Below are 25,200 nucleotides of genomic sequence, written 5' to 3'. Positions count from 1 at the left end.
ACTCCACTGGACTACTTCACCTTTCAAAACAACACTTCAGAATTTTCCCCCTCCCCTGTCAAAAGTGTATCTTAAACTATAGCTTCCTACTAAGTTCTTCTTAATGTCTCCAGTCAATCTAAGTTAAACATTTGGAAACATATGCCAACATATCCCCACTCAATTATATTTATTGGCATTGTGAGTAGAAATTTGTATAACTACTAATAGATCTGAAAGGCTCTCATGAGAGCTGCAATGACGGAACTATAAGAAAGAAAAATAAAGTTCATAACATTGTCAGAATGTAAAACAAAACAAAACAAAATAAAAACTGGCATATACAGAACATCCAATTAAAGACAGCAAACATGGGAATCCTTCCCTCATACTAAATATGAGCTACATGGCAATGAATGAACAACCATTTAAGTTTTAAAAAAATGCAATACCTACATTTAACTGCATGTATATAAATTTAATAAAGTGAACATAAAATAGAAGGGAAAAAATTTCTGCATAGCAGGAGGAAAAGAGGCCTATAAAGTAGGCCATTCTAACTTGACTTTCCAAGTAAATGGAAGAGCTTCACAAAATTGTGATACTAATGCAGGTTATGCTTGATACACAAGCCAATTAAGCTATCAGATATCTCCAACAGCTTTACAATAATTGCTGATTTACCCCTCAGATATTCATGGGAGAAAACCAATGGTAGCTCAAATCTTCACACATTTGTCTGCAAAGAAGCATCATATTATCTTTGAAATGCCACATTTGATAGATGTTAACATATTAAATTTACTAGATTAAATTTATCTTTTGAAGGTAACTCTTGCAAATTTCATTTCTCCCTACACCATGAGATATCTTTAGTTTTAGCCAGTACTAGTCAAAGGAGAAAAAGAAGGAAAACAATCAGCATAGTTGGTACTTAATTGTGCTAAATACCCTTGCAGTTCTTTTGCAGCTTGAAACTGGCAAATGGCTTCTTTGGGTGGGCACACTCATCAAGCAAGTTCTCTAATTGGTCATCTTTGACAGTTTTGCCTGGTGGGTCATGAAGTAGTACTCCAGAAGTGCCACTCCAGGTGGCATGTCTAGGCAAGAGGTTCTGACAATCAACATAGTAATTGTGATCCACAGTGGCACGAGAACAAATAATTTCTTTTGAAAATAATAAGTTTATTTATCAATAACTTTATCAATAACTTGCTTTCATCCCGTACAGCCAAGTTTTCAGGTTTATTTCCTCTAATTAATCTTTTGTCTGCAACCCGAACACTTTCAGCATCTGCAATGATCACCTTTCTATCTCTAGGACCAACTGCAAAGTTGTCAAAAGTGACATCTATGGGGTGGAGTGCAAATTCAAAACCCATTATTGTTAAGCTGCTTCTCAATTTCCATTAACTGTCAACCCAGGTGGACATATTTTTCCCAGGGTGCATTGAAGGAGCTCCCTTCCACATGCTCCAAGGCATTTTACAAATGGCCAATCTTCATTGGATGGAAAATTCTGTCACACCAAAGACTCTGGGTTAAAAGTATGCATGAGCAGCAGCTGCATTGGCTCTGAGTCCTTGAGGTTATGGATCAGGAAGATGCCTGAGTCCTTGGTCTCGGTGTAGTGGTGCGCCAGGCAGTTGAACAGGCACTGCGAGGGACAGTGCACCTGGCCTGACCAGCCCTCCACCACATCTGGCATGAGTAGGCGAATTCCATCTTGGGCATGGTCTGGAGCAGCTCACAGCACAAGTGGCCCTTGGCCCATTTGCAGATGCTTGGTCCAGTTGCAGCAGCTCTTTTTAACTTCTCTCAAGATTTTGATTGCTCTCTTGAATCATTCAATCCTTACTGTTTCATGTTTCAGAATTCTTCTTTTATGACTTTTTTTGAGTAAATGGAGACTGGAGAAAATGTCTGGTCCTCTATCTTGCTTTTCATTCAATGCTTCTTTATTAAGAAAGTTCTGATGATATTATTATCATGTCATATTATTATTATAATAGGAATTATGATATTAATTAGACAATTTATCATCTTTTAGATATCATAGTAATTATCTTTCCTTCATTCTGATTTTAGTATTTCCCAGCCTGATTTATCTCCTTGTGCTCTAGGTGTTCAATGCAGTCTTCATCCTCCTGAGTTTTTTGGTGACTTCATCTCTTTTTGTAGGGTCCCCTCCCCTGCTGAGGAATTCACTTTTCATTGTTCTCAGTCCTTGCCCCAAGTGATTTCTTAGGGTAAAGGACTGGTCAGAGCTTAATGCCAGTCCTTTTTCCCCTGGATAACCTATATTCCCCCTACCTCCACAGGTGAGTGTTGGAGAAGAGTTCTGATGCTTCTTTCCACAGAAGGGCAGGATAAGTAAAGATGCAGGCAGAGTGGATCCCAAAAGACAAGCCTATGTGTCTAGTAGTGTACCTTGATTCAGGGAGAAGCCTGGTTGGGGGAGGGAAGAGGAAGGTGAAAGGGAGTATGGAAACTGTTGAGTGAGCTCATGAGGGCTTATCATTCTCCATTGTTGATTCATTGGGCTTTCACCATTTTAAGCTTCTTGGTTTTATGACCTATGGATATAGTTGTAAATTGTTCTATCTCTGCTGCAGAATTCCTCTTTTATGACTTTTTTGAGTAAATGGACACTGGAGAAAATGTCTGGTCCTCTATCTTGCTTGTCATTCAATGCTTCTTTATTAAGATATTGTTTCTTGAGCTCATACTGATGGATGTCAACCTTGGAGGGCCTTTGAATTCATTGTTTTATCATAGCCATTTAACAAAGTTTTGTGAAAATTGTCTAGTCATTGGAACATAGCCATTTCATAAGGCTTTCTAAAATGATTATTATTCATTTTACTAAATTTATGTTAATATTGCTATTACATAGAGGTATATTGCTGTAAGGGTTTCCTTCTGATAGGACTTTGATGTGTTATCAATTTGGTCATGATTGCCAATTATACCTTATATTTTTCACAAAACTTATTTTTTTCATATTTCTAAGTGACTAAATATAAACCATTTCATTTACTCCTCACTACAGCTCTAAGCAGTAGTCAATGCAGGTATTATTATCATTATTATTATGACTTTTACATATGATGAAATCAAATCTCAGAGAATTCAACACTTGTCCACAGTCTCTTAGAAAAATAGGGTTGCATCTCATCTTGGAATCATAGAACTGCAGATTTATTGACTTAGAGTTACAGCTAGAAGGACCTTTCCACAGAGGACATCATTACAACCCCAATGCTGTGGAAAGCATTCTGGATTTAGAGTCAGAAGATCTACATTCAAATCCCTTGTCTTCTTACTCTCTGTGATCATGTGCAAGTCATTTAACCTCTGTGGGCCTATTTTCTTAACTGTAAAAGCATACTTTAGACTTGAGTGCCTCTAGGATCCTTTCTAGCTCCTGATCTCTTATCCTTACCCATGGCATTGATCTTATCTATAATATCTCTATAAAGTGGCCATTTAGTTTCTTCTGGAAGACATGCATTGGTGAGGAATCCACTACTATCTGAAATATCCCATTTCACTTTTGCACAACTCTAATTGATAGGATTTTTCCTCTTATCATTTCAAGCTGAAATTTGCCACCCCGTTCTTTCTACCCATTACTATTTCTGTATTCTAAAGCCATGTTGAACAAGTCTGATACCTCTTCCACACAATAGCCCTCTAAATATTTGACAGCTTTAATTGTGTCATGCTTTTATAACATTATTTTTCAGCCTAAAATAATTCCTTCAACCAATTCTTGCATGGCATGGTTTCAAGTTCTCCCCTGGATACCATCCAACTTATCAAACTCACTTCTTTTGTGTGTTCTGTAGAACAGAACACAATATTCCAGATGTCATCTATCTTGTTTCACGTTGCTGAGAAATCTGTGAATGAAAAAAGAGGCAATATGTTCCATGATCTCAAGGATATTGAAATCTCATTGGAGAGGAGATATTAATACATATGAGACAATAGTAAAACAGTGTAAGACATACAATGAAATGATAGATTGTGAGGACTGAATTTCTAGAGTTGTAGTAAGATGATATGACATCTGAATAAAAAGCATCATGCCATTTTTGAAGATGTTATGTTACAACTAGATAGGACTGTGTTATCCCTGGGCAGTGATATATCACAACCAGACAGTGTTCAAAATGCAAGCAGAATGTGGGCCCCTTCAAAGTCAGGGGAAACAATTAGTAAGTTGATAAATTATGCTTTTAGGTATGCTTCTACTGCTAGGGACACTGATATGTTGGGTTAAAGGCTTCTCTCCTGAAAAGATAATATTTGGAGAACTTAAATTTCTGATGGGAAAAAGGTTGCTTATGAAATTTAAATATACTGGTGTCTATTTTGCTGTATTAATTTGCTGGTCTATACTTGGCTCTATTCGTTATCTGTAATCAAATTGAGAGAGAACAGTGGTTTAGTAGTTAGAAGACCAGTCTCAAAGTCAGGAATATGTCAGCTCAAGCCTTTCTGATAGCTATTGACTGTATGACCTTAGAAGGTCATTTAATTTCTCATTATCTCACTTGTAGCACTTTACGCCACTTATTCGAGTGAGTTAGTAGCGAATATTCTCTATCCTAATGAAATTACAGGTCTGCTTCTCTCCCCAGCACCCAAAAGTTAGCACTCAAAGTAGAGTCTCAAACTTTTGGATTAAAATTCTAAACAAAAATACAACTCATTGGTTTTTCAAATTGTTTTCCCTACTTTAGAAATTAGCTAGCATTCGTTTGGGGGTATTATAGTAAGAGGTCATAGAACATGATTTGAATCTTTCTGTAATGCTAAGGATCTTTGTGATAGGCAGATGACTTCCTTGTACCTCAATTTCCTCACTGTAAAACAAGTGAATTGGACCAGATGTTCTCTCAGCTCCCTTCCAACTCTCTTTTGGCTATCATAAGGTCGTATCTTTATCACCTATTGGTGAGCGCTAATAGAGCAATTTAACATGGGGTTTAACAGGTATATCACTGTCACTGTAATTAGCTTCCCCTAAATTATCTGGTATTTATCTTGTATACAGTTAAATATTTAGGTGTTGTCTCCTATGATACAATGTGTGTTCCTTGAGAGCAAGGGGGGGCATTTGGGAGAGATATCCCCATCAACTAACACATAATAGGAATGTAATAGTAAAAAAAGTTTGCCTCAATTTCCTCATCCGTAAAATGAGCTGGAGAAGGCAATGACCAACTTCTCCAATTTCTTTGCCAAGAAAAACCCAAATTGGGTCATAGAGAGTCAAACACGACTGAAAGGACAGAACAACAACAAAAGACAGTTGTGATTCTCTAGGAACTTCTTGTCCAATCAGAGAGGGGATGTTCAAACAACTGTGCACAAAGATATCATATACAGGATAAATTGGATTTGCTTAGGGTCATAGGATTAGAGCTGGAAGGGAAAATAGAAGTCATCACAGATCTCTCAGTCTATTATGTGTCTATTACATGCCTATTATGTGCCAGGCACAGTGCTAAGCACTGGAGAAAAAAAAAAAGAGGCACATGACAGTTCCTGCTTTCAAGGAGCTTGCAATCTAATGGAGGAGATAAGAAGCAACAAGTCTATACAAAGAAGATATAAATGACATAAACAGGAAATAATTAAGAGAGGGAAGGTGAGTGTGAGGGATAAAAGAGAGACAACTGGTGTCTTTCAGAGCAACCTCCTTGTTGGATGCTGCCAACATTAGCTCTCCTTGGACTTCTGTTCCTCTGCCATCAATCCCAATCTCTAATGAATCTAACAGAGGAAATGAGTGCTATATGTTTCCTGTATTTGTGAGTCTGTGGATCTTTTGCATCTTTCGCATTTTCTGTAATGAAGGAAATAAAATTCTAGTGGGCACATTATGCACTGGGCAATGAGTACCTTTGAATTAGGGGCCCTATTCTCTGCATTTGGTGAAATGTAGCTGTGAGCCAATCCTAAGCTCATTTTAGACATTTCCCTGTAGTTTTGCTCTGACGTGGGGAAAGGCCATGGATGAGTTGGTAGAATTCCAAAAGGTCTGTGTGAGCCCAGAGACTTGCAGGGGGAGGGGAGAAAGGTTTAGACGCCATGCACAATAGGAGGCATTTAAAACAAAGACAATATTAATTGTACTTCCTTCCTCACAGAGTTGGTGTGAGGAAAGACACCTTTGTATATCATAAAACACTATGTAAATGGAAGTTATCATCATTATTATTATTACAACCCATGAAAAAAAATTGTCTGATGGTACTGTTTGAATCCCAGTTTTGAACAGAGTTCTGGCTCTACTTTAACAGACTCTTTCCACTGTTTACACAAACAGTGAGTATTCTCAAATAGAACTCCAAAATTCATCATTCTCATGCATGGAAAATAAAACCATCTGAATTATATAGAAAAGTCAGGAAGTCCGTATGACTCAGTCTAAAACTGCAATCTCTCTTGCATATTCTAAACAATAGACGCTCTCTTTAGCCCTGACATTTAATGGATGGATGGAGGGGAGGGAGGGAGATCACAGTGCACATGTTTTGTCTTCATGTTGAAAAAAACCAAATCTGAGCCAGATATGTGCCAGAACCTTATCGAAAGGAAATTAACCACATACAACTTCCATTTGGTTGGCTCCATTTATTTTAAACATTACTGCAAACGAGTACTAAAAGCAGGGCTAAACAATCCTTTTCTATTCTTCTTTTTATGAATGTGGATGACTCTATGTCAAAAATAGTTGTTAATGTCATCCTTCTTTCAGTAATCATCAGACTGCCACTCATTTGCTAATAACAATGGTGACCAACTTTGCCCAGGAACAAGAAACTAACCATAGGTGTGTACAAATTCTTTGTCACTTTTAACAATAGGTATTGCATTATGTCACTCCCCTCGATATGTGAAACACTTAGGGACAGAGAATTAGAGGTGCGAGGGTACTATATAGGTCATTTAGTCCAACCTTCTCATTGGAAAGACAAGGAATTGTGGAATAGTTTGGTTCAATGACTTGCCTAAAGTCATCTGACAACTGGCAATCACATTCATTATTATTACCTTTGAATCTAGCATTTTTTAGGTTGTACAGTGGATAATCTCTTAAATTTGGAGTGAGGCTCATAATCCTGCCTCAGACAGGTCCTAGATGTGTGACCCTGGAAAAGTCCCTTAAAGTGAGCCTCAATTTCCTTATTTGTAGCATAGAAATCGTAATAGTGGCTTCCTCACAGTATTGTTCTGAGGATCAAATGGGACAATGGATAGAGTGCCAGGCTTGAAGTCAGGAAGATTCATCTTCATGAGTTCATATCCAGCCTCAGACACTTACTAGCTGTGTGACCCTGGGCAAGTCAATTCACCTTGGTTGCCTCAGTTTCCTTACTTGTAAAATGAGCTGGAGAAGGAAATGGCAAACCACTCCAGTGTCTTTGCCTAGAAAACCCCAAAGTGGGTCACGACGCCAAACAAGCGGAACAACAGACTTAGAGTGTTATAGAAATGCTAGTTACAATAATGATGCTATTGATGACAATTGTGTATTTATTTACATAAGCCTCAAATCTGCTAGCAAGGTTTGATTGTGCTTGGTATTTACATGGTTTCTTGTGTTTCAATGATTCCTTTCCCTTTCAAATTCTATGTAGTGTAATAGTGAACTCATGGTGAATCCCTATTCTAGCTCTGACACTTACTTACTAGCTGTGTAACCCCCAGAAAGTATTTCAAATCTTGAAAACCTTGAGTGTCAGCTTCTTCATCTATAAAATGGGGAAACTAATCCTTAAGGAGAAAAGAGATTGTAATCATTAAATTACTACACAAATATGAGTGTTCAGTATCAGAGGCAACAAAGTGCATTGCAGTAAGTACTGGACTTGGGAGTCAGGAAGTCTTGGGTTTGAATCCTATCTTAGACTCCTGCAAGTTGTATAATCTTGGACAAGAGCTAAAAGGAAACTAGTTCTAGTTTCTTGTCCTGTTTCAGAAGCAAGAGAGCAAGAGGCTGAGGAGAGAGTGGGAGTGATGAATTGGAAAAATCAAGCACAGGTAATTTTTTGTGAAGTTTGTGAATTGGAGGGAAGATTTGGGATCCTAGCTGAATAATGTGGAACAAAAATTTGTTATATGATGGTAGAGACAAATGAAGGAGCCAGAACAAATGGAGAGATTAAAAATGCCAGGGTCAGGGCAACTTTGGTGGAAAAAGGTCCTGGGGCAGGCAGAAAGGGATCTAAGACATACAGAAATGGATTAGGCTTAACTAGGACTAAGTCTAACTTTTCCTCAAATGGGTAAAAAGAATAGAATTGGTTGTGATGTATACAAATTCAAGTGATGTTTTTAAATGCATGAAACAAAATACTTAGGGTGACAAAGAAAACCAATTATAATGAAATAAAGAGGTGGTGGATTTTTTTCCCACCTAAGTTCACAGACTCCCCCTCACCTACCCCACAAAGTCATGGATGCTACGTTAAGAATCCCTGAATTTTAGAGAGTAGCCTGGAATACTTTGAGGTTAAGTGATTTGTCCAAGGTCAAAAAGACAGTCTGAATCATGACTTTATCAAGTCTTCCTGACTCTAAGGCCAAGTATCTATCCAGTGAATCATGGTGATTCTCAATTGTGTTGACTAGCTCTCTATCTTGCAGGAAAAAATACAAACCTAGGATTTGAGGCCCTTGATCATCTGGCTCTAAACTGCCTTTCCGGCATCATTTCATATTAATTCCAAGCTGTCTTCCAGCTGTTGCCTTTCTCATATTCCAAGGGATTGAGGGAAATGCGGGTTGGTGGAAACCTGTGATCCATCATGATTTTAAATAGTTAGCAGAATTCTATGTATACATCTAGATAAATAGTGTATAGAAGAAATAAATTCAAAGGCCAGAGTATTGGTTTAAAGCCAGAGGGAGGTCTCCATAGGGTAGGGAACAATGGAGGAAGTCACCCAAAGCATTGGGCAATTTACTGTTTCTCTCCTTCAAAACTCCTCCCAGAAACTAGATCTTTTTATGGTGAGGATGTGGTAGCAGTGGTCTCCTTTTGCCAAGGTTTTATCATATCACTTTTGCTTGGATACCATTAGTCTCAGCTAAAATCCTGCCTTCTATACAAAGCCTTTCCTGATCCCCCTTAATGCTAGTGACTTCCTACCATTGACTATCTCAGATTTATCTTGTACATATCTTGTTCACACATAACTGTTTGCATACTGTCTCTCCCAGGAAAATGTGAGCTTTTTTAGAGCAGAGACAGGTTTTTTTGTTTGTGTGTTGTTGTTGCTTGTGTATTTTTGTGTTTCTTTGAATCTGTAGTACTTAGTACAAGGACTGGCACACGGTAAGTGCTTAATAAATGCTTGTTTTTGTTGTCTCTCCCAGTAAGCTCCTTGAGAACAAGAACCATCTTTTGCCCCTTTTTGTATCCCCAGAACTTAGCAAAGATCCTGGCACGTAGTACTCATTTCACTAATGTTTGCTGATCAATTGGTTGTTTTTTCCAGAGAATGCTGGCCCCAGACATAAGAAGATATGGGTTCAGGGCAGCTAGGTGGCATGATAGATAAAGTGCTGCCCCTATATAATAGTTGTGTGACCCTGGGCAAGTCACTTAACTCTGTATCAAAAAAAAAAAAGATATGGATTCAAAACCTGCCCCTAACATTTACTGTGTGTGTGACCATGGACAAGTCACTTAATCCCTGAGAACTTCACTTTCATATGTAAAATCAAAGTTAGACTAGATGGCCTTTACAGGTACTTTCAGCTATAAAACTTCATTCCTGTGACCTCAAGGCATTGTTTTCAGCTTTCTTCCACTAGTGCCACTGTATCATATACCTTGCCATCACAAGAAGCAATGTAGGTAGAATCTCTAAGTGGTATGTAAATGTCAGTTTTTATTGCTTCTTCCATAATGTTTTGGTCTACCTCTATCTCTATTAAATCCCACTTGATTTTCAGTGATTGAGAAGGGACAATGGCAAGGATGCTGTTTCAGCCGCTGGGTAAATAAGAATGCTCTTTCCATATGTCTGTGAACACTTTCATGGTATTATAGGTAAGCCAAAACAGCTGCAGCCACCCCTCCCACCCCACCCCTACCCATCCCTATGCCTCTCTTCTGTGGAAGTGTTTGAAAATGAACTTAATTTTTCTTTATGAGATAATTTAAACAGCTGTAGAGACATAACGGAATAAAATAAGAGCCATATTTTCATTTCCAAGTTCACCTATACAATGGGAGCATTGATTCAAAGAGGATCAGGGATTGACATTAAGACCAAAAAGAAGACAGAGTTAGGGACAATACATCAGCTACATTTGCTTCTGAGAACTGTATTTGAAAGGGGGAGAGAGGAAAGCATTTCATTTATATTTCCCCCAGCTTCAGGAAAACCATTGCCAGGAATACTCTTTGAAAACTGATGGAATTCCACATGCTCTAGCCTTTCTGTCAGAGCCTAGGAGAGAGCTAGTGTATATAGTTTTTCTCTACTATTCCTTGAGTTTAAAAGCTTTCTCTTCTAGGATTCTCGAGAACCTTAATCAATACTTCTAAATTCAGTAAAACCGTGTATGTACATTTTGAATCACCATTTCCATTGATGTTCATAATAACAGTCATTTTAAGGAATATTTTCCTAATTGTTCATGCTGCTAAATTATGAGAGAAATAATTCAGTCCCCAAATTGGTTGCATTTAGAAAAGATGAGTGCTGGGCTGGCATTTGTTCAAAAGTCAACCAAAGTAGATGTCCCCTTCAGGCATCATTGTGTTCTTAGGTCTACAGTAATTTCAAGGAAAGACTAGAAGTAAAATAAATATTGCTTGACATGGTGAATACCTGCTTAGAATATCCAAATAACATGGAGAAAGAATAGCCTGATTTTTCATTCTCTCCTCAACTACCTAAGGAAAGGAAGAGAATCATTTCAGATAAAAGATGGTTGAGCAAGATTTTCTGGTTATTAAAAATTGAATCATCATCATGGTGGATTCTAATTTTCCATTCTCTTAATGAATTTTTTTCAAGGAGATTTTTTACAGGGAATTTTTATAACCACTCAGTTTGATTTCATTGACATATTTAACTTATTACTGTATTCCTTGTAAAGTACTCACTTAAATTCCTATTCATTTGTCTCTGTACCCTATTTTTAAAACTTTTTAAAAAGAAAATCAATATCTTTAAATAATTATATTTCTCTGCTAAAACTGACAACCAAAAATAGGATAGGCTCATAGGATCCTAAGTCCAAAGAAAGGAGGCTTAGGTATGCCTACTCCATGCATCATGTTGCAGATAAGGAAACTAAGAATGGTTCAGAGACTCACCCAAGGTCATAAAGAAAGAAAGCAGAAGAACTTAGATTTAAACCAGGTCCTCTGCCTACAAGTCTAGTAGTCTTCCTGCTTCAAGTCCTAGAACAGACTGGAAAATAATACCTCCAAATAAGCAAACAAATAAACAGGCACACATATACACATATATACATATATGTATGCATATATATATATATATATACACACACACACACATATATATATCCATATCCATATATATATATATATATATGCATCTATACATCTTCTCTACTTATAACATATCTACTTGGCATTGGCAATGAAACTATTTGCAAAACGTATTTACAGTCATTTTAATTTCTGATTTATTGCCCATCCCATAAAAACAATAAATTATGCAAGCATTATTTCTGTAATAAAAAAGATTTGAGTGAAGAACAAATAATTTATTTCTCATAGAAAGAATCAGCCCTTGTTGCCAAGATATAGTCAGTTTGTGATTAAGCAAAGGAATGATTATTGGATATATAAACTTTTAAGAATTTCCTGTTTGCTTTTTAGGTTTATAGAAAACTTTCCCCCATGGTTAATGTTTCAGCACAATGAGGAAGAGAGGGCAGCTGAGCAATGGAGCCAAAAAGATAGCAGGTGCTGCTGTGTATGGGACCCATCTTTCTCTCCATAGTCCTTTGAATTATATGCTGAGCAATGGGACCTCTGGGTAAAAGTACATAGATATTTTCATCACTTTCTTAACATAATTCCAAATGTTTTCCAAACTGGATGGATTAATTTCATGCATCTCTTTTTAATGTTGATAAATTATATCATCATAGAATACCATGCAATTTGGTCAGGTGTAGACATGCTATTACACAGATGGATCTAAGAGAAAGAATTCTGAGATAGTGTCACCTGAACCTGAAATAATGTAATCAGTGGCTTTGAGTAGGGGACCAGTCAAAATTCTGTAGCTACCTACTGTTCTCTTGATTCTGTTACATAGCCTTCTAAGTTTATTGCTTGGAAAATTAGTTGAAATGAAGATGAAACTCACGAAATATATATTAATCTGTAAATGTAAACTGCAATTCTTTGGTTCAGGATTGAAAGCACTTTCAATGTCGCTAAGAATCTGAATGCTGTGCTGTTACTGTAATGAGGTTATCCTTAATACCATCACTTTTTCCAAAGGAACTCAATTTGTGGTGGTATCTAATTTAATTCTCATAACATTCCTGCCAGGTGTGTATTAATACATTAATTTTCTCCATGTGAAAAAAGGAGACATCTATAATAAAAGATCCAGACTGCCTTGTAACATTCAATACTAAAAAAAAAAAAAAAAAAAAAAAAAACCTCTGATATTTATAAATGTGTTGAGGCTGGCAAAGCATTTTGTATACATGTGATGATAGAATCGTAGACTTAGTGGTGAAAGGGACCTTAAAGGACATAAAATCCAACTGCCTTGTGTTAGAAATAAGGGAACTGAGGGTCACAGAGGTAAAGTTAGCTGTCCAAGTTCACATGGATACTAAATGGCATGCAGAGTTTCGAACACAGGGCTGTTGATTCTGAATTCAGTGTTCTGTCTGTACATTATATTATATAAGTTAAAAAAAAAAACAAACTGTGAAATTTCATTCGTTTATTGATTGATTGATTCAAATATTCCAGGTATGTTTATCCCTATTTTACAGCTGAGGACATTGAGGCTAAAAAGGTAAGATAGTTTGCTTGGGGTCAGTACCTATATCAGGATATAAACCCATATCTTCTTGAATCCAATTGTAGTGCTCTATCTGCTACACAACCCATATCTTATATAGCTAGTACACTGCTAGTGAACATATGATTTGAATCTTGGACTTCAGAGTCCCAGAGCATAAGGAATGAGTCTTGTAGAAATTCTGTTAGAAAAAGAAGTAGGAATTTATGACCAAATGCAAACAAGAAGGAATTGAAGGAAGAGTTAAGAACAGAAGTGGGGAGTGGGGGAAAGAATAATGAACGTTTAGCAAGAAGGGAAAGAAAAGAGGAAGGGAATAAGTATTTATATTATTTATATATTACCTACTATGTATGGGTGTTCAAGGAGGAATAGCACCTCTGGTTGAGGGCTTGCTGAGCCTTTTTCAGGGCTACTCATCTTCCTTTGGTGTTTACCTGGCACTGGACTCTCCAACAAAGGGTGACATACGTAGCAGCCACACCCCAGTAAACTGGTCTTGGCAGATGAGCTAAACTAGTTTGAAAATAACAGCCAGGCCTCAAACCTGTCATTGAGTTAGGGGGATGTCTGCCCCAAGCATGTGAAGACTTTTCGCAGTAGAAGGGGTGGATGAGAACAATTTGTTCCAATGGCTATGAAGGTGGCTGAAGCAAGAGCTGTGGAGCAGCTTGGTCAGACATCAGAGGTACCAAGGCCATCCACTGCATCCTGGGCCATCACTAGTCATACTGACTTTTTGTCTTGCCACTGGACTTGCATGACACTGGAAAAGGGTGTGAGGCTGATGTCTTTGTGGAGCTTTAGCCTCACTTAAATCCAATCCATGCATGAGTCAAGATATCACCCTGTGATGTAAATGGTCCTCTTCAAGAATAAAGGACAAACAATAACAACCAGGCTAAGTGCCATACAAATATTTTCTCATTTGATCTTTACAATAATCATTCAAGGAAGGTGTTGTTAACATCTCCATTTTATAGTTGAGGAAACTGAGGCAAAACAGACATTAAGCTGCTTGCCTGGGGCCTTACAGCTGTCTGAGGCCAAATTTGAATTCAGGTTGTCTTGACCTCAGATCCAGCACTCTATCCACTGTATAGCCTACCTGCCTTAAGAGAAGATTTGTGGCATTTAAAAAGTTAGAGATATAATTTCTGGGTAATCAGTCATTTTTATTAATAATGCCAGCATTTTTAATAAAAGGGCCAGTGACATTCTCAAATGCCAAAAGCCATCATGGCAGTGGGCTCATGGCTTATCTGCCCTTTGGAGGCAGAGTGCTCCTGAGGACTGCAATCAACTCTGATTGATTAACAATTAATGAGAGGTGGCTGACAGTGACATCATGTCACTCTTGGCCAGAGAGACTACACTCAGACCACCCTCAAACTCAGGCAACGGAGGGCTAGCCCTTCTTAAAATGTGGCTCATGACCCCATGTGGGGTTGTGAAAAATTTGGCAACAGTAAAAGGATTCTGAATGTGCAACAACCAAAAATTAATTCAAAATTAAACATGTAATGAATTCAAGGTGTTTCTGGTAGCATTTGCCCCTGCTGCATTCAGAAACTTCACTGCAGCCTTGGTTCTAAACACAAATCACGCACACTATGCACTGTATATGCCTTAGGCCACACAATCCCAACTAACTGCTAAAGTGCCAGGGATCCAATGGGGAAAAAAAAGAAATTAAGAAGCTCATATCTAAACAAAGGATCTATATCCCCCACCCAAGCTAATTGGGTGGAGTAGCAGTAACCAGAATGAAGAGAATGTTAATCCTATCTTGAATCAGCCCTGTCCTTGAGAGATGGGACAAAGACTTAGGATTGGGAGAAAGAGCTAGGATCTCCGCAATTTTAATAGCTGACTATTAATATGAGAGAAATAATCATTTCTCTCTAATTAAAGGGCAGTGAACAAAAATAGATTTGTAAGCCATTAATAACTGGCTCTTTTCCCCTATTACATACCACTTAATATAGTATTGATCACCATAATAGCTCCTGTGCATGCCATGTTTTACACTTAAAAAAAAATCTCCTCCATGACTACATGAGGTCGGTAGCATAGTAATTATTGCCCCATTTTGCTGATGAGGAAACTAAGACATGAAGAATTCAGTGGCTTAGTGTTGTGCTAAGTTTTGAGCTCTAACCAAAGTGCTCTGCCTCCAAGTCACTAACTGCCTAAGTAATGTTTCTTGGCTCCACTTTTTTCCTTTATGAAACAAGAGGGTTAGATGACATTATCTTTAAGGTTTCTTCCAACTCTAACCTATGACTTTCTTCTTATGTTTATTTTTAATTAAGGAAAACCTTAATATGTGCAAAGCAATGTGGTATAATGGGTAGCTTATTAGATCTAGAGTAAGGCAGACCTGGGTTTGCATCCCAATTCATCTATTTCTCAGCTGTGTGACCCTAGATAAGTCATATGTACCTCAGTGTCTTTATCTGTAAAAAGAGGATGATAATATCAGTACCACTTCGTACATTGTGATGCTTAGATAAGATGATGAATATAAAAGCTTTACAAATTTTAGTTACTATATCAATGTCAGTCGTTATTTTTCTTATCAAAAAACCCTTTGCTTTCGTTCACTGGACTTCAGATGAAACTGTCCTGGGACCGGTCACTAGCCTTCTTTTTTTTCCTGTTATTTTTAATGTTCTTCAGACTATTACAATAGTAGAAAGAAGACTATTACAATGGGAGGAAGAATGACTGCTTTGTTTTGCTGAATAAATGTATAATATCAACTCATCTTGGATAAGCTCACAGAAAGCTTCCTTGTCCAATAGAAGGAAGGAAGGCAAGACTGCTATGTAACTCCTTCCGTTCCCACCTGGTTTCGATATCTCTCCTCTATGTTGTGCACATTTTGAAGTATTCTTGCTCCATATAGGTTGGAGATTATGAACATTTAGCATGACAACATCTATGAGAAGTGTTGTTCTTAAGTTTTCACAGATTGATGCTACAAAAGTCTGGATGACTGCGTGCAATGGTTTATTTGGTGATGAGGATCTGGTTCCAATGCAATTTACTGGGTGAGTTCTCAAGGATAGTTTGAGGTCTGTGTTTGTAATGTGGGCATTTTTCTTCTCCCAGTTCATGAAAAGTAATAAGTTTTGGACATATAGTTCTAAGCCAACAGTCATACTTTATTAGATATTCAGTAGATACTCAATTATTAATGTTACACAGTTTCTACATTTTCCTATGTGCATATGTATATATAAACACATGTATATACACATAGCTATGTGTATATAGGCAATGTATATATAGTGTACATGTATATATTTATGTGTGTCTATTTATATGTGTTTTTATCTATATGTGTATGCATTTTTTATTTTTGTTGGTGATGGCCTAGTCCTGAATTACCACCATAAACACCTCCATTTCCAAAAGCAAATTAATAGGCCTTTAGGCATTTGTCTAACATGTAGATGTGAATCACTGAAGGCCTTTTGATTATATTATTGCACCTTCAACATTTTAAAGCCTCTATTCAGATACAAGGTAGTTTTGCTTTCATTTATATTTGGCAAATCCAATTGCGTGCTCCTGCTCTCAGTCTTGGCTATCACTGATCACAATATAATTTCTGTGCTGTATTGACCTACTTATCACATGCTATAAGAATTCTTATCAATCCTCATTTTCTTTTTTGACAAGGAAGAGTTAATTTTTCTACAGATTCTTTAGGGTGATAGACTCTGTGTCATGAATATTGTATAACTTTTAATAGTATACTTTCCAAATCTGTTATGATATCTGTTCACGTTGTCAAAAACATTCTTTTCATTTTGGTTCATTATATTTTTCATCATTATTGTAATTATCAAATATTATTACCTTTAATAATAATACAAATAAAGAATTCATTGAAATGAGAATGTTTTTTAATAAGATCAAATGATAATTATGTAGTAATAAATATTGAATAGAAATGAGAAAGTAGACATGTTAGTCTGTGGTTGCTGATGTGTTTTGTTCATCTCTTTTCTTTATTTGTAATGAATGTGATCTTTTCCATTTTTCAGAATTGTCCTATCTTTGAGATATTTCTGAAACCAATTCCTGAATGCTTTGAAAATTGTGTCACCTCAAATATGCTATGTATTTAGTGAGGTCCAGGTGCTCTTCCCGACATCATCTTCTTAAATGTCATTTCATGTTCCTTGTCCTTTATTGTAGCTACTGAGCTATTATGCTTCCCTCTGTGAAGTTTCCACAGTCATCAACGATGTGTATAGATGACTATAGAAACTGGCAAACCTCTTCCCTATCTCATCAATTTATCATCTTCTTTCCAGTTTCATTTATAAATGGCCACAGAAAAACCTAAATTTCCATATATGGTTCCTATGCCAAAGTTTTGACAGGCTCATTTTTCTACTTCACTGCTTTTGGCAATTTTATTAGGTCACTGTTTTACATCATTTAAGCTTCCCTTTTTTTTTTTTTTTTGCAATTTAATATTAGAGTCTTTGCTTTGATTGATTTCCCTGTTTTTCAGAGTCAGTAACTAGTTTAAATAACTCAGGTTGGAGCTGTTTCAGTTGCACATAGTTTTGTCTCATCTTTACTCATTCCCCTTATAAACTGTAGTGGATTGTTAAATTTTGGGGTGTTTATATTAACCGAAATAATGATTGGGAACAGCTCCAAGTCATAACCCTTTGGTTAACTTTGACCTCATCTATGTATCCCCTGGAAATTCTCAAAATGTAGTTACTGTCCAGATCTCTGTAGATGTGAGGCAAAGGGTCCCCAGTTCCACAGGACAGCCTTTATTTTACCCCACCAAAAAGCAAAGATGGAGGCAACTAGGTGGCACGGTGGATAGAGTGCTGGCCCTGGATTCAGGAGGACCTGAGTTCAAATCTGGTCTCAGACATTTGACACATACTAGTTGTGTGACCCTAGGCAAGTCACTTAACCCCAATTGCCTCACAAAAAAACAAAACAAAACAAAACAAATATGCCCAAAGGACAGTAAAAGTTATTAAAACTCAGCTTCTTTCCTTCTTTGACAAGATAAATAAAACCTAGATCAGGGCTTAGTGACATCCAAAATATAATACACTTAGATTTCAATAAGTCATGTAACAAAACTTCCCCTGCTATCCTTAAGGATAAAGTACAGAACTATGGGGTGCATGACAGTACCTTTATGGGGGTTTGAGACTGCTAACCATCAGTGTCATCTTCAAAGGGAGATCTTTAGTGGAGTAGGCCAGAAATATGTCTTTGGAGCTGGGCTTTGCAGCATTTTTTGGTAATAAGGTGGAAAATTCTATGTTTCTACACATGTTTTCCCCAATCCTTTTAAGTCAGTAAATATAAACTTAGAGCTTCCTGTCGGGGAAGTCATATTGCCTCTTAGAAACTTAAGTCATGTCCAAGTCCACAGAAAAGAAAAATCACAAATAGATGTGAATAGCCCCAGCATAAACCAACATTTACTGAGATCTTGCTACGGTCAGAAGGATATTGGCATAGTTTATTAAAACAGCAAGAGTTGGCTTGTTCTGGTTGCTTGACCTCCAAACTTACCAAATAATTGATTTGTGAAGAAAGTAGGAGAATTGTTCATTAGCTAGGTGTAAATCACTCTTATCCAACTGATGGGCTACAGTGGTAATTCAGTGTCACTCTTGATTTTGCAAATTGCTTTAATTAGCTTGCTTTGTTCTATAAAAGTGGCGTGCTTTTTTTTTTTCTTTCTTTCTCATATCCAACACTTATTAGACAGCTATTCCTGAAGGAAAATCACTGGGTTGGTCTCACTGAGTGGATGTGAAAACCACATAGATTCTAGGGAGTTAGGCATCTAAGAAATTAAGAAAACCGGAGGAGCAGTGCATGCTGGGATAGTTGAGTAGAACTCTGAAGGCTCACAGGCAGACGCTGGTGATATTAAACACTAAAATTGCTTCTCACCTCCTATATCAAGGCTTTTATTCCCTCTCAATTTACAGCATTACCTCCTCCCAGTTTTCTATAGATTTTGTATTCAATAATCAACTTGTACATATGTTGTCCATGGTATATTCTAAATGGGTACATGACCTTAATAATAATGATCAGACTATTACAGAAACTAGAAGAGAAAGAAATTATATAATTCTCACAGTTATAGGTAGGACATACATTCTTAACAAAACAAGAAATAGAGATAATTACAAAAGATAAAATAGATAACTTTGATTACATGAAAAAAAAAAAAACTTCTGCATAGACAAAATTAATGCTCCCAGAATAAGAAAGGAAGTGTTATGTGAATGCCATGGAATTTTTTCAGTGCCATAAGAAAGAATATGTGTGATAAATTTAGAGATGTGTGGAAAGATTTACACGAACAATGTAGAGTGAAGTGAGCAGAGACAAGAAAACAACATACACAAGGACTACAACAATGTGAAAGGAAAAAATAACCACACAACAAAAATTCAAAAGTGAACCCAAGAAAATTATAAAGATCAAGCAGGGCTCAAATAAAGAGTTATGAGAAGGCATCCCCCACCCACCCCTTCTCAGAGGTAGGAGATCCACAATTGTTAAACATGACACAGGTTTGCAGAATTTCCTCAATATATCGATCAGTCATGCTGATTATTCGTCTTCTTTTAAAAATAGTATTTATTATATGGGATAGCTCTCTGAGAGGGGGAGGGGGAAGAATACTAGGAATAATTATGATGATGTGAGAAACAGAAGACATCAATAAACTTGTTAAAAGAAAAAAAAAAGAATCAACCTGCATAGTGATAGATAACCAGTCTTGGAATCAGGAAGACCTCGGTTAAAGTCTTGCTACTTTTACATATGTATTCTGTGACTCTGGGCAAGTCACATAACTACTTGGTACCCCAGATTACTCTATATGCTAAGCAGTTTCTGGGCTGCTGCAGGCAGGGGGTGGTTAGACATCCCAGAGCTACCTACATAGATGAAACCATAGGTACAGTTGAAAACAAAGCAAATGATAACTTTGACTTGAGAGGCGGCATGGTATGTCCCATAGAGATTTGGCCCGAGCACCAGGAAGATGCAGGTTCAAGACCCGCCTCAGACAAAAACTTCTGTATGACCCTGGGCAGATCATATAGTCTCTATCCTCAAAGACTATAAATTGCAGAATAGAGGATTATGTGCTTTGGGGGAGGACGTTTCTCATCAGGAGCTCCTCATTCCCATGAATTTACAGGTCTGATATAATTTTGTGTATATATATATATATATATATATATATATATATACACACACACACACAGACACACACACACACACACACACACACACATATATATATACATACATATAAGTATGTCTTTATATGTGTATTGCAAACATGTATACATGGTATACATGCATAATACAACATCATTATATATACAAAATACTGTATAAATAGTATATACTGTGTATGTACATGTGCATACATGAACATATATGCATCTATACATGGACACACATTTATATATATACAGGCGTATCTGTTTGCTAAATATGCCTATGCATGTGCAGGCGCACGTATATATATACACACATATATGTATATACATGCACACACATATATTCACACAGATATAAATTATATATAGTAACAATATTTACAAGCTTAAAAGTTTTCCAAAAATTTTGGCACACCCTATATTGTATTATGAAGGAAGGCTCACAAGGTTTGGGGGATATTTGAGAATAAATCCAATATAAAAACAAAAGGTGTCAATAAAAGCAAAGCATATTTAAAAATACTCTAGTGCATCTTTTTTTTTTATAGGAATGTCAGCGGATAGTAAATGGAGTAAGTAATGTCAGAGAAGAAAACTCGGGGAGGAATTTGAGCAGGGCTTTGAAGGAGATAGTTGAGGTGAGATGGGGGTGATTCTTTGTCTTAACATTCAGTTTCTTTTCTTTGAATCATGTTCTGTGGTAACTGAGGACTCTCCCCAGGATTCTACATTGGTCAGGCTCATGCTACATGTGTCCACACACACAGAGTATGCCAGCACAGGAACAAGAGTCATAAGGCAGCCTCAGGCTCCTCTGCTTAATGGTCCTGTTGTGCTAGTTCTTGGTTCCCATCCCTGGACTGTGGCACTATAAAGGTGGTAGAGAGTTGATATCAGCTACCTTAGAGTTTTCGAGGGTAACTGTGACCTGAGGCATCATTTCTTATGGGATTTAAGTAGCACTCTCACTTTGAATGATTATTGTGCTTTGGGCTTCTAATCTCATTATAATATGCAACCAACTAGATTATGGCCAAAGCTGGGTATTGATTTATTACTATGGGCAATTCCTTGATTATCCTAATTCAGGTTTGAACTGTGGCTTTTTTTCCCCCATAATCATGTGGTTTTAGAACTCTGAAAATCACATTAAGATACTTGAGTAATTCTCATAAAAGATCTTATGGGCTACTATCCTTTAGAGATTGCTGCAACCTTTTAGGGTCTAATTTGAAATAAGGTGCTTTAAAATTTTGGAAGATCCATGATTTCATCAATAAAATCCTTCCAAATGGCAGATCACAACCTTTTCTTAATTTTCTTAACTTGTACAATTTTTTGGCTGTGTTTTTCTAGTAATCCACCTTGTAGCATCTACTAAATGTGTTGGAGGTCTGCCTCCTCAGAGAGTCCATTCATTGCCATCTCTTATCTCTAGATAACCAGCCCATCTCCTTTTCATGCATTTACTTCATAATTTCCTTTACACTAACTTGTCCCTAAGTTATTATTGGGAAAATGGATCCGACTTTTGTCTATAAGGTGTCTTTATGTCACCCATCATTTTGATTTTTTTATGAATTTGTAGTAATAATATAATCACAGATATTCCAACTTAAAAGGGAGATCAGCAGTCATCTTCTTCAACCCATAACTCAATAGGAATCCTTCTATGATGCAACCAATAAGGGTTCATCCAGGCTTGGCTTGAAAAGGTCAAGTGAGGAGGAACTTATCATCTCCTAGTGTAGACCACCTCCTTCTGTATAGCTCTAATTTGGGGAGGTGTAGTGGTTATTGATTTAATCCACTTGCCTCTTTGTACTTTCCACTCATTGGTCCTACTTCTGGCTTCTGGGACCTAATGGAACAAATCTCATTAATCCCTTTTCCATATCTAAACCTTTGTAGTACTTGAAGAGTTCTGTCACGTTCCCTGCCACCCCAAGTCTTTTCCAGCCTACACATTTTGAATTCTTTCAATGGATTCGCATATTCTATGGCTCAAGGCTGAAGCCCTACATTATTCCAGTTGCCATACTCCAGAAGCCCTTCAGATTATCCACATCCTAAAAATATGGAGTCAAGAATCAAAAACAACACTCCAAAAATGTTTGTGACCACTGCAATGTTTAGAGGAACTATCACTTCCTTTTTCTTGGAAGCTATGTCTCAATGCAATCCAAAATTAAATGTAAAATGTGTATATGTGTGTACATATATTTATATATAATATTTACATTATATTATATATAAATATAATAATTTCTTATTTTCTTTACCATAGTGTTGATTCACATTAAAATTAAAATACACTAAATCTCCAGCTATTTTCCAAAAACAATGCTACATAACAATGTCTCTCCCATCTTATACCTAAATGATTGATTTCTTAAACACAAAGTAGAACTTTACATTTCATCCCCATTAAAATTAATCTCATTCAAATTGGCACAATATTCCAGCTTGCCAGTATCTCCTTTGATCCTAACTCTGTCATCCAATATTGTCTATCCAAGCTATGTATCATCTGAAAATTTTATGATCATGCCATGTCTTCCTTTAAGTTTTGGCTAAAAATGGTAAAGAACAGGACAGAACATAGATCCCTTGACAGTTCCTAAGATGATATCAAACTCAAGAACTACCCTTTGACTCTCACCATCCAAATAATTCTCAATACACTTAACTGTGCTTTCATCTTACCTCAGCTTCTCCATCTTTTCCACAAGAATATGATGAACTATTTGATCAAACCCTTTCCTAAAATATAGAACTACATTTACACTGCTTTCCTGATATGAAAGCTTCATAAACTCATCAAAGAAAAATAGAATTATAGTTGATACCATAAGAAAATTAGGAGAGCAAGCAATAGTTTACCTGTCAGATTTATGGAGAACAGAAGAATTTATGACCAAATAAGAGATAGAGAACATTATGAAATGCAAAATGGATCATTTTGATTACATTAAATTGAAAAGTTTTGCATGAATAAAGCCAATGCTGCCAAGATTAGAAGGGAAGCAGAAAGATGGGAAACAATTTTTTGCAACCAGTGTCTCTGATAAAGGCCCTCATTTCTAAAATATGTAGATAACTCAGTCAAATTTATATGAGTACAAGTCATTCTCCAATTGATAAATCATAAAAGGATATGAACAGGAAGTTTTCAGGGGAAGAAACTAAAGCTATCTAAAGTCATATGAAAAAATGCTCTAAATCACTGTTGATTAGGGAAACGCATATCAAAACAACTCTGAGGTATGACATCACACCTAACAGATTGGCTAACATGACAAAACAGGAAAATGATAAATGCTGGAGAAGACGTGGAAAAATTGGAACACAATTACATTGTGAGTGGAACTGTGAACTGATTCAACCATTTTGGAGAGCAATTTGGAACTATGCTATAAAATTGTGCATACCCTTACCACTTCTAGGTCTATATCCCAAAGAGGTAAAAAAAATTGGAGAAGAACCCACATTTACAAAAATATTTAAGGCAGCTCTTTTTGTGGTGGCCAAGAACTGGAAATTGAAGAGATGCCCATAAATTGGGGAAATAGCTGAACAAGTTGTGGTATATGAATGTGACGGAATACTATTGTTCCATAAGAAATTAGGAATAGGTGGCCTTCAGAAAAACCTGGAAAGACTTACATGAACTGATGCTGAGTGAGCTAAGCAGAACCAGGAGAACACTGTACACATTGACAGCAACATTGAGCAATGCCTAACTTTGAAAGACTTAGCTCTTCTTAGCAATGTAAGGATTTACGACAACCTCAAAAGACTTGTGATGGAAAATTCTATCCATATCCAGAGAAAGAACTATGAATGCAGATTGAAGCATGCTATTTGTTCTCTTCTTCTTCTTCCTCCTCCTCCTCCTCCTCCTCCTTGTGGTTTCTCCCATTTGTTCTAATTCTTTTTTTACAACATGACTAATATGAAAATATATTTAATATGAATACATATGTAGAACCTATATCAGATTGCACACCATGTTGGGAGGAGGGAGGAGGGGGAGGGGGAGGGGGAGAAAATTTAGAACTCACAATTTTATGGAAGTGATTGTTGAAAACTAAAAATAAATAAATTAAATAAAAATTTAAAAAAGAAAAACAGAATTAGGTTGGCATGCCTTATTCTTGATATATCTTTGCTTTTGCTTTGAGAAAATGTTCTGATTCTGACTCATCTGATCAGATGAAGAGTGGTTTCTGCACATGTAACCAATGGTCTATTATAGAACAACCATGGTGCTTACAGGAAAGATAAAGCCTGATCTAATTACCTTTAGCTTCCAGGGGGAGATACACCTGTATTACAAGCCATGCATTTTCCATCATTGAACAGTTACTCCTTGAACACTAATAGATTCAGCACTCAAGTATTGTTAATAGAGTACATAAGTTACTTAGATGTGTGTATTGGTGTTAGAATTAGGGAAGTTTGGAAGAGGGGAGGGGAAGAGGTGAACAATTAGTTCAGTGTTTGACACATTAAATATAAGATGAGTTCAGGGTCTATGTGGTATTCAAGGGAGGACTGATATCTCTAGTAAGAGGGTTGCTCATCCAACTACCACCCAGGCCTCATCTATGGTTCCAAGAAGCTGCAGTATGTTCATTGGCCAAATTCTGGTAAAACTCTTTTGCAGATGGTCTAAACCAGATTGAGGGTGCCCAATTGACCTCAAAATCATCAGTGAGTTACCATGGTGTCTATACCAAAGATGTGAAGACTTCCTTGGCAGATGTGAACAGTTTGTTCAATGGGCCATGAAAGTGGTAGAAACAGGTGCTGTGGAGCACTTAGAGCTTGGTTAGCCATCAAAGATACCAAGGACAACCACTGCATCCTGAACCATTGCCAGTAGTCTTGGCTTTTGTCTTGTC

General features: G+C 36.8%; 1 pseudogene; it reads right to left on the bottom strand.

Moving 5' to 3' along the window:
• Positions 1–223: 223 nt before the first annotated feature.
• The window catches only part of LOC118851210, a 78,636-nt pseudogene continuing 53,659 nt past the window's right edge, over positions 224–25,200 (bottom strand).

The sequence above is a fragment of the Trichosurus vulpecula genome, chromosome 5 (assembly GCF_011100635.1).
Source record: "Trichosurus vulpecula isolate mTriVul1 chromosome 5, mTriVul1.pri, whole genome shotgun sequence".
NCBI lineage: Eukaryota > Metazoa > Chordata > Mammalia > Diprotodontia > Phalangeridae > Trichosurus > Trichosurus vulpecula.
The sequence above is the reverse complement of the archived record's forward strand: the minus strand, read 5'-3'. Positions and strand labels throughout refer to the sequence as shown.